Source organism: Lactuca sativa, chromosome 7 (assembly GCF_002870075.4).
Source record: "Lactuca sativa cultivar Salinas chromosome 7, Lsat_Salinas_v11, whole genome shotgun sequence".
Lineage (NCBI taxonomy): Eukaryota > Viridiplantae > Streptophyta > Magnoliopsida > Asterales > Asteraceae > Lactuca > Lactuca sativa.
Window position 1 is genome coordinate 174387022 of NC_056629.2, and position 8806 is coordinate 174395827.

General features: G+C 38.2%; 1 long non-coding RNA gene across 1 annotated transcript; it reads left to right on the plus strand.

Moving 5' to 3' along the window:
- The first annotated feature begins 1505 nt into the window (after positions 1–1505).
- LOC122195061 (uncharacterized) lies at positions 1506–2368 on the plus strand. Its single transcript, XR_006184997.2, has 2 exons — positions 1506–1842; positions 1936–2368. It is a non-coding gene; the product is annotated as an uncharacterized LOC122195061 (long non-coding RNA).
- Positions 2369–8806: the final 6438 nt, after the last annotated feature.

The window sequence follows — 8806 nt, forward strand, 5'->3', positions numbered from 1 at the left end:
TAGGAGAGCTCAAAACATCTTACAAAAAATCTTATAAAACATCTTACAAATACTTTTATACAAATACAAACACTAATATACTTATGATCGCACCAGCTTTAAAGCTGATCCTCTCTTTCAAAATAACTTGTATTCTCAGGTCACCAGTAGACAGGTACCGGTGCTAGGTTTTGAGAAGATGGAGCTCATTCAAGACTCATCTTTTATTTTGATATATATATATATATATATATATATATATATATATATATTTGGTTACTATATAACTTGACAGAACACACTTGTATGAAATTATATTATTAATGCAATGGATGATGTTGTTGCTTGTTTACTACTTTGCATTGTTGTCATACTGAACATGACGTCCTCTGCCCTAGAACATTTTTGCCGTTCATGGTTTTGGGGTATGACAATTTTATAAAGTTTATAAAAGTCGAGTATGCTTGGTATGCATGTAAAAGTGTAAAGTACTCGCTTTTATAATGATGTATGTTCCGATGTAGTGAATATATGTACAAGTATAAACTTTATGTATTTAAACATATAAATATACATGAATAGTAATAGCTTGAATCTTTTAAATACTAAAAAGTTTTATAACGTGCTTGTTATAATATGTAATGTTACATAAAAGTCATATTTTTTTTTGTATCGTGTACATTTGTTGTGTGTACTAGTTATTTCACGAGAAAATAAGCATAATACGTATGCGAAAAGTTTATACTAGTTTATTTGTAACTATATGTTACATTGTTAAATCACATTTTCATGAACTAAGATTATTGTATTTTCGCATAAAAAGATAATTGGTTTGTATAAATGAAATATATATACACATGTATTCCCCCCGAAATAATTAAAAATATTAAAAAGGGGACATAAGCACTCACCCTTGAAGCGTGAGTTCCATTTGTTTGAATTCGGTTTCTTTTGTGAAACATGTCATGAGAAACCTTAGATCCACTATTCTTCATCTTTGAAATACTTTCGGGACTGTTTTTCAACAAATTTATATTATAAGGGTTGTTTTGTAACTTCGCTAAACTGCAAAGGTTGTTTGGTAATTTAATTAACCAAGGTAGGATTGTTTTGGTTAAAATAACTAAAGTGAGGGACTGAAATGGTTTACATTGAATTAGTGCTCGAGTCTTGGACTGGTATTGTTGAGAAATCTCCATGGGAGGGGCTGTTTTGAATAAATGAGAGTCAATGGTTGGGGGTTGGGACTTATATTAAAAGGGAATGTTGCAGCAGGGGTTATTTAGTCATTTCTTGAAACTAAAAAAGATTTAGGGCTTTTTGTATAAGGAAATCTCATGGAGGTGCCATTTTTGGTTAATGGCCCAAACTTAAACGAATTTAGGGCTTTATCCCCCGTCGTCACTTGCTGCTCGATCAAAACGAAGAACGCAAACGAAAGCAGATGAGCGATTGAAAGGAACACGAGGAGAAGAATGGAGGCAGAAACGATCGGGGGGGGGGGGGGGGGGGGGGGGGGGGGGAGTTCGATCCTCGTACGATAGAGAAAAAGAAATACAAATGGGAACAGCCCCAAGGTCGATAGATGATCTAGTGGCCGTCGCCTCTTGTTGTTCAGCGGGAAGAGAAATCACCACCGATGCTTTACTTGTCCGGAGAGGAGGATGAAGCGAGGGCAGTAAGGGCTGCTTGAGCAGCTCTTGTGCTCTTCTGACTCGGAAGGAGGGTGCGAAGGCAGGGGGCTCGGTGGGGCTAAGAGAATGCGAAGGGAAGGAGGCCAGAAAAGGGTTCGGTGGAACAATAGTGTCGCAGGTGGTGTGTTCGATAGTGTTTGCTCGACGGGTAAAAAGGAATGGGTCTCCGGTAACCTCCTTGCTTCTTCTCTCTTTTTTATTTTTCTGTTTTGACTGAAATCTGTGGAGTTTTTTGTGGGTTTTTGGCTTTGATTTTTGACAGAAAAAGAACGAGGGAAGCTGCCATGAAGAAGAAGGAAGAAAAGAACAAAGGAAGAATGAAAGGGAAGCTGTGGTTCTTCTTGTTTGCAGGTAGACACGAGATCAAGAACAAAATGCTCTTGGCTGGAAACTAAGAATGCAAACAGAAAAAAAAAAAAAAATACGAATCCATAAATTTTAAGTTTCAGATTCCAATTGTTGATTTTTATCATTGTACATGTTTTGGTTTGTGTGTGAGTGTAGTTTTGGTTAAGAGAAGAGTGCATGTGTAATTTTGGATGTGGAGTTAGCTGTGTTTTGAGTATAGCATGTGTATTTTGTGTGAAACCTGTAAATAATGAATTTCCTTATGTATTTTGTGTATGTATTGTTATCTATTTCTAGTAGACTTAATGTATATTTCTAGGTTTAATAATATTGTATTTATGTGTGTATTGGTTGGAGACATTTTATGACAAATATTTATACACTCTCATATTAAGAGTTTATTATGTATGTTTCTGAGATATATAAAGGATTCAAGATTTATTTGTTATATGCAATATGAGTTTATGAAAATTATAGCAAATACATAAAAGATTTTTGAAAAATATGTTCCCTACAAATATATGTATATGGATGTACATGATTTTAGAAATTTCGAGTTATCTTTTCTCTAAGATTCGCAATAACCGGAGTGGATAATAATATATTATTTGCAGAATATATTGCAAATAATTGAGATCATATTGAAATCAATAGTTTGAGGTTTCATGATTCAATGATTTAAAATGTCTATTTTTTTTAACTTTTATAAATATTTTTGATAAAAATAATCTGATTATAAAAATTAAATATTAGGCTATAGTCTGAATCCAAAAACGTTCTCGAATTTTTTATATGAGGTGTGTAAGTATTTCAACGAATAGAAACGGTTTCAAGAAAAATCAATATTATACTGGTTATGAATTCTTAAATCGGTCGTATATTTTGCATATAACACCGTTTTGAACGTTCTTTATATTTTCGGAAACAGGGTGTAACAGTCCGGATTCTCAGGTATTATTTATTCTTCTTAATTTTGGTGATTTGTGAGGAGACTCGGCAAGTTGGAGCTCAAACTCCCCGAGTATGATCGCGGTTTGGGAAAGGGTTCGCGTTCGGACTCGGCGAGTCCATGCTGTTTAATGAAACCCTAAATTTCAGGGTATGAGACCTATTTAAAGGGGGCTTATGACCGTCATTTGCGGCCACCAACCCCAGAGAGAACCCTAAAAGAGTCCTGGAGCGTTTTGTGAGAGAAAAGAGGAAGATCCTTGATTATTTGTGGGTGATTTTGCATATAGAAGAGGATCAAGGCAAGAGGAAACCAAAGGAGGTGCTAATCCAGTGATTCCTGAGTCCAGAGACTTCATTTGAGGTAACCATTCGTTCCTTTCTCAGCCTTGGTGTAAATCTTAGAGTTAGGGCTTCTTTGTGGAATGATTCATGGAGTAATTCGCCTCTTTTGTGTTGATGCGTTAGATCTGGACCCAAAGAGGTCCAGAGACTCTTTTCCCTCAAGCTTTATGAGTGTTAATGGAGGCCATGAGCTTGGAATAGCATTCTAGAGACCATATCATCAAATAAGGCCCTTAGACCTTTGCTTGAGCACCAAGATTGTAACTTTACATGATAAATGTGCTTGGAAGGACTGGATCTATGAGTTACTGGAACGGATCTGACCTCAGGAGTGAGTTTGAGTTCATGCATGGCTTAGACTCGCCGAGTCCGAAGAACAGACTCGGTGAGTAGCATGAAGATTGTCCATAACCACTCAGCGAGTGGTCTTACCGAGTTAAGGGTTGACTCAGTGAGTCAGGGAGAGTCAGAGAGGGTTGACAGGTGGACTGAGTCAAGCTGGAACTCGCCGAGTTGTTCTTGAGACTCGGCAAGTTGAGTCGTGGTGGCCCCGCGATTCATGTCAGGTGGAACTCGTCGAGTCAGGGGAGTACTCGACGTGTCAAGAGAGGATCCTAGGGAGTCAGTGAACACGTATAGACTCGCCGAGTCGCTCTAGTGCACTCGCCGAGTTCGGTCAAAGTTGACCGTTGACCAGAGTTGACTAGTGTTAACTTGATAGGGGTAGTCAACCTTAGATGTGAAAGTGTTAATTAGAGATATATTGTGTTATAGGAGGATTATAGCTCGGAGGATCGAGCGTGAGTGATTTCCGGGATTTGCGAGTTATCGAGATACGCGAGGTGAGTCTTCTCACTATACTTTACCTTGAGTAGGTAACCAGAGTTATGTGACAGAGTATTTGTATGTTATGTGTTGTACTGCATTATTTATATGTGATTTATGCTATGAATGTTTACAGAGTTAGAACCGGAAGGTTCACAGAGTTAGAACCAGAGGCTGTTGGATAAGGTGTCTAAGTCCATAACTATTTCGGGCTTGTACTTGACCCGACCCGGCATGGTCCATTTGGGTTGCATGGCACCATGCAATTGGATAGACTAAATGAGAGAAATAACACTTGGAGATTATTAATATATTATACGTTCTAATATATTAATAATACTATTTGATTAGTTTGATCAATAATTAATTTAGAATTAATTAAGTGGTCAAAAGAGAACTAATTAAATATATGGGTTGATTATGTAAATCATCCATATCTTGTATAGTGGGCTAAGAGGCTCCATGAATTATCAAGTTGGGTTCTACCCATAGGATGCTCCATGGATGCTCCATGGGAGTTACAAACCCATGGGTCATGGAAATGAAGAGTCATGACACATTAGGGTTTACATGGTGTAACCCTAGATGTGTCAACACTATATAAGAAGCATATTCTCCACCAAAATCGGCTACACTAAGAAACTAGAGGGCTTGGCCGATTTTAAGAAGTGTGTATTATCTCAAGAGTCTTTCCAAGAGCATTTGGTGTTGTGTGAAGCATTTGAGGCATCACACTTGGGGTGCTAGGCTCACAAGGTTTCAAGGAACACAAGCAACAACAAGGTAAGTTATTCTATCTATGATTCAAGTTAAAATTGTTCCCCATGTATGCTAGATAGGAATATAACCTTGGAATTCAACTTTGCATGATAATTAGACAAACATAGATCCAAGGTTATTAGGGTTGCATGTACACTTAGGAAGTGTTAGAATGCTCAAAACCCATCAGTGGTATCAGAGCCTAGGCTTGTTTGTTTGTTATTTGTGCTTAAAAGTTGAAGAAAGTCGAAAATCGTGCTGTCTGACTGATGGACTCGGCGAGTCCATGGGGAGGACTCGTCGAGTTCACGTGTATCTTCAACCTACTCGGCGAGTAGGTTTATGCACTCGACGAGTAAGGTCGACAGAGTGCAGAATTTCGACTTAAGTTGCTGGAAATGGATTAGAAACATTACCCTAAATTGTTTTGGTACTTGAAAACTTGTTTTAGAAGGTGTAATGTCTTTTCTAACTCATTCACAACAACTAGTTATCAAAATTACAAAGATTAAATGTGATTTTGATTCTTGAAGGTGTTCATATTCATATTCTTGTTCTTATGATGTTTAGATGATCATAGGAATTATTTGTAACCTATGTGGTAGATTAATTCATGATCATAATGTGTTTTAATGGAGTCCATAACTTGTCCTCAAGTTATGGAAAACCAAAAGTCTCTTGGATTAAAAACCATTAAAAGAACACAAGAGTTAGGAAAAATGAAAAGTCCTCATTTTATTACTCTATTAAACTCATAAGTTACAAGAAATGAAAAGTTTTGAAAGTTTACAAAACTTGCCCTCAAGTTTTGGAACAAGTAAAGTTAAGTTAAAACTTTAGTTCCAACCCTTAGAATTTTAAAAATTAAAATTCAACCCTTATACTTATATATGTATAAGAACAAAGTCGTCGTACCGCTAGTACGCCTCATTCACGAAGCCGGTCTATAAGGTGGGTATAAGGTTGTTGCCTATAAAATGGTGACTTAATGGGTGTCCACTCTCACCCACTGCTTGCTTGATCGGTGGAGGGTCGTTAGCCGAACGGGTAAGACAAGGACTTATTAATTCTCATTCAAAGTATGATGAATATTATAAAGTAACTAAATGTTTTATTAAATTCCCAATCTTAGTTACTTTAGGAAAAATATGAATAAGGTGCTATTCCATGAAATTACACTTTACACTTTGATTAAGTCGTTGGTGGAGCGTGTGTGGTTAACCGGCACACTAACTTGGACTTAACAAGGTAGGTAAAGGGTGACTTAGGGTTTATTATAGTATCGATGGAGCGTGTGTGGTTTACCGGCACATCGATTGAGTGATAAACTTTAAGGGTACCAAGTGATTTGCATGGTTACTTCACACCTCGTTTTGTGATCCTCGGTATCCCAGTCACAAAACTTGGAGGGCACACTCGAGATTGAAACATGCCTTTGAAAAGTTCATTGAATCTCAAAGAATCTAGGAATTTCTAAGAACCATTCAAAAACCTAATACTAAAATATTGCGGTTTTCGTGGTGGAAATTGGTGAATCGTCATTCACCTACCTTTCAAATATGATATAGCTTAGATTACGGCATACCTGTTCTAAGTTATATTATATTGTGATTGGATCCTAGCCTTAATATTACATTTGGGTGTTTTATTAAGGACTCTCTTATATCTAAACTAATCTTGTTCTCTTTTCTTCAGATGTCTTTTAACAATGCTTCTGGCTCTAATCCTAATGGCTCCTTTACTCTTATGAACTTGTGTGGGAAAGTCACCTTTGATGGATCCAACTTCAATGAGTGGATCAGAAACATCAGGATGATTACCCGCTACGAGGACAAAGAATATGTCCTTGACAAGGAGCTTAAGGAGATTAATGAGACCACTGCAACTCCTCAGGAGATCGCTGACTTTCGGGCACATGAAAGGGATGCTACGAAAGTGGCTTGCATCATGATGGCCACGATGACAGCGGAACTCCAAAAGTCTTATGAGGATTTCTACCCTTATGAAATGCACCAAGATTTGATGGAAAGATACCATCAAAGTGCAAGACAAGAGAGGTATGAAATCATCTGCTCCATGATAACAACCATGATGAAGGACGGGGAATCCGTCACGAGCCACATGCAGAAAATGCAAAGATATGTGGATTGTTTGCTGAAGCTTAATGTGAACTTCCCGGAGGATCTTGCAATAGATATCATTTTGCATTCCTTACCATTGTGCTATGATCAATTCCGCATGACATATCACATGAACAAGGAAGAAGTCACCCTCAGCAAACTTCAGGGACTTCTCAAGACCGCAGAATCAGGTCTTAAGGGGAAGTCGGTTGCTATCACTCCTACTCCAAACTCAACTCTGGTTTTGGCAATCGGGAAAAGTCGAGGGAGGAAGAGAAAGAGATCTTCGAAGGGTACCAAGGCTCGGACCCTTGATGGCTCTTCTTCAAGTGGAACCAAGAAAGGTTTCATTACTCTTTCTTCTGACCCAAAAGAGGCTGAATGCTTCTATTGCCATGAAAAGGCTCATTGGAAGCGGAACTGCCCAAAGTACCAGCAGGATGTGAAGGATGGGAAAGTCAAACCCAACCATGCAGGTATTTACACTATCATTTCTAATAACTCACCCCATTCTAATTCTTGGGTCCTTGATACCGGTTGTGGTATTCATATTTGTTGTGACTTGCAGGGACTAAGAAGAAGTGAGGATGTGGAGCAAGGAAGAATAAACTTGATCATGGGAAATAGGAAAGCTTTACCTGTTACCAAGATTGGAGTTTATACTTTATCGCTAAGTAGTGGGTTTAGTTTAGATTTGAATAAATGTTGTTACTCGCCAGGTATGGCAAGAAATATTATTTCCTTTCATGCTTTGTACAAACAAGGGTTTACCTTTTCGTTTAATAATGAAGTTGGTTCTATTGATGCTTTCTTTAATAATGTTCTTTATTTTAAAGCATTACCTTGTGATGGTGTGTATGAAGCTGTGTCTGTTGTAGATAACTTAGGAAATAATGTTTTATGTATTGATTCTACTACTAATAATAACTTGGATAAAGCATCATTATGGCATTGTCGTCTTGGACATATAAGCAAGAAACGCATAGGCCAACTCCAAAAGGATGGAGTCTTGGAGTCGTTTGACCTAAAGTCAGATGATAGTTGCGAATCATGCTTACTTGGAAAAATGACAAAGTCACCCTTCACAGGTTCGTGTGAGAGGGGTGAAGGTTTGTTGGACCTTATACACACGGATGTGTGTGGACCATTCAAACATGCCACAAGGGATGCTAATCGTTATTATTTGACTTTTACTGATGATTACAGTAGATATGGATATGTCTACTTGATCAAGCATAAGTCAGAGACTTTCGAGAGGTTTAAGGAATTTAAACAGGAAGTCGAGAATCAATTGGGCAGGAATATTAAGATGCTTCGATCCGATCGTGGTGGTGAGTATCTTAGTTTAGAGTTCCTTGACTATCTAAGGGAATGTGGGATAGTCTCACAATTGACACCTCCCAGGACACCACAGTTGAATGGTGTGGCTGAGAGGCGTAATCGAACCTTGTTAGATATGGTTCGTTCCATGATGAGTCGAGCTTCGCTACCAATCTCATTCTGGGGGTATGCCTTAGAGACTGCCGCCCATATCCTTAATCTTGTCCCTACAAAGAAAGTTGCCAAAACTCCTCACGAGATGTGGATTGGCAAAGTACCTAAGCTATACCACATCAAGATTTGGGGTTGTGAGGCTTTCGTGAGACGCGAGACTCATGATAAGCTCGAACCCCGAAGCGAGAGGTGTATTTTCATCGGCTACCCACAACAGTCCTTTGGTTACCTCTTCTACAGACCTAGTGAAAATGTGGTCTTTGTAGCTAGGAGGGCTTTCTTTAGAGAAAGAGA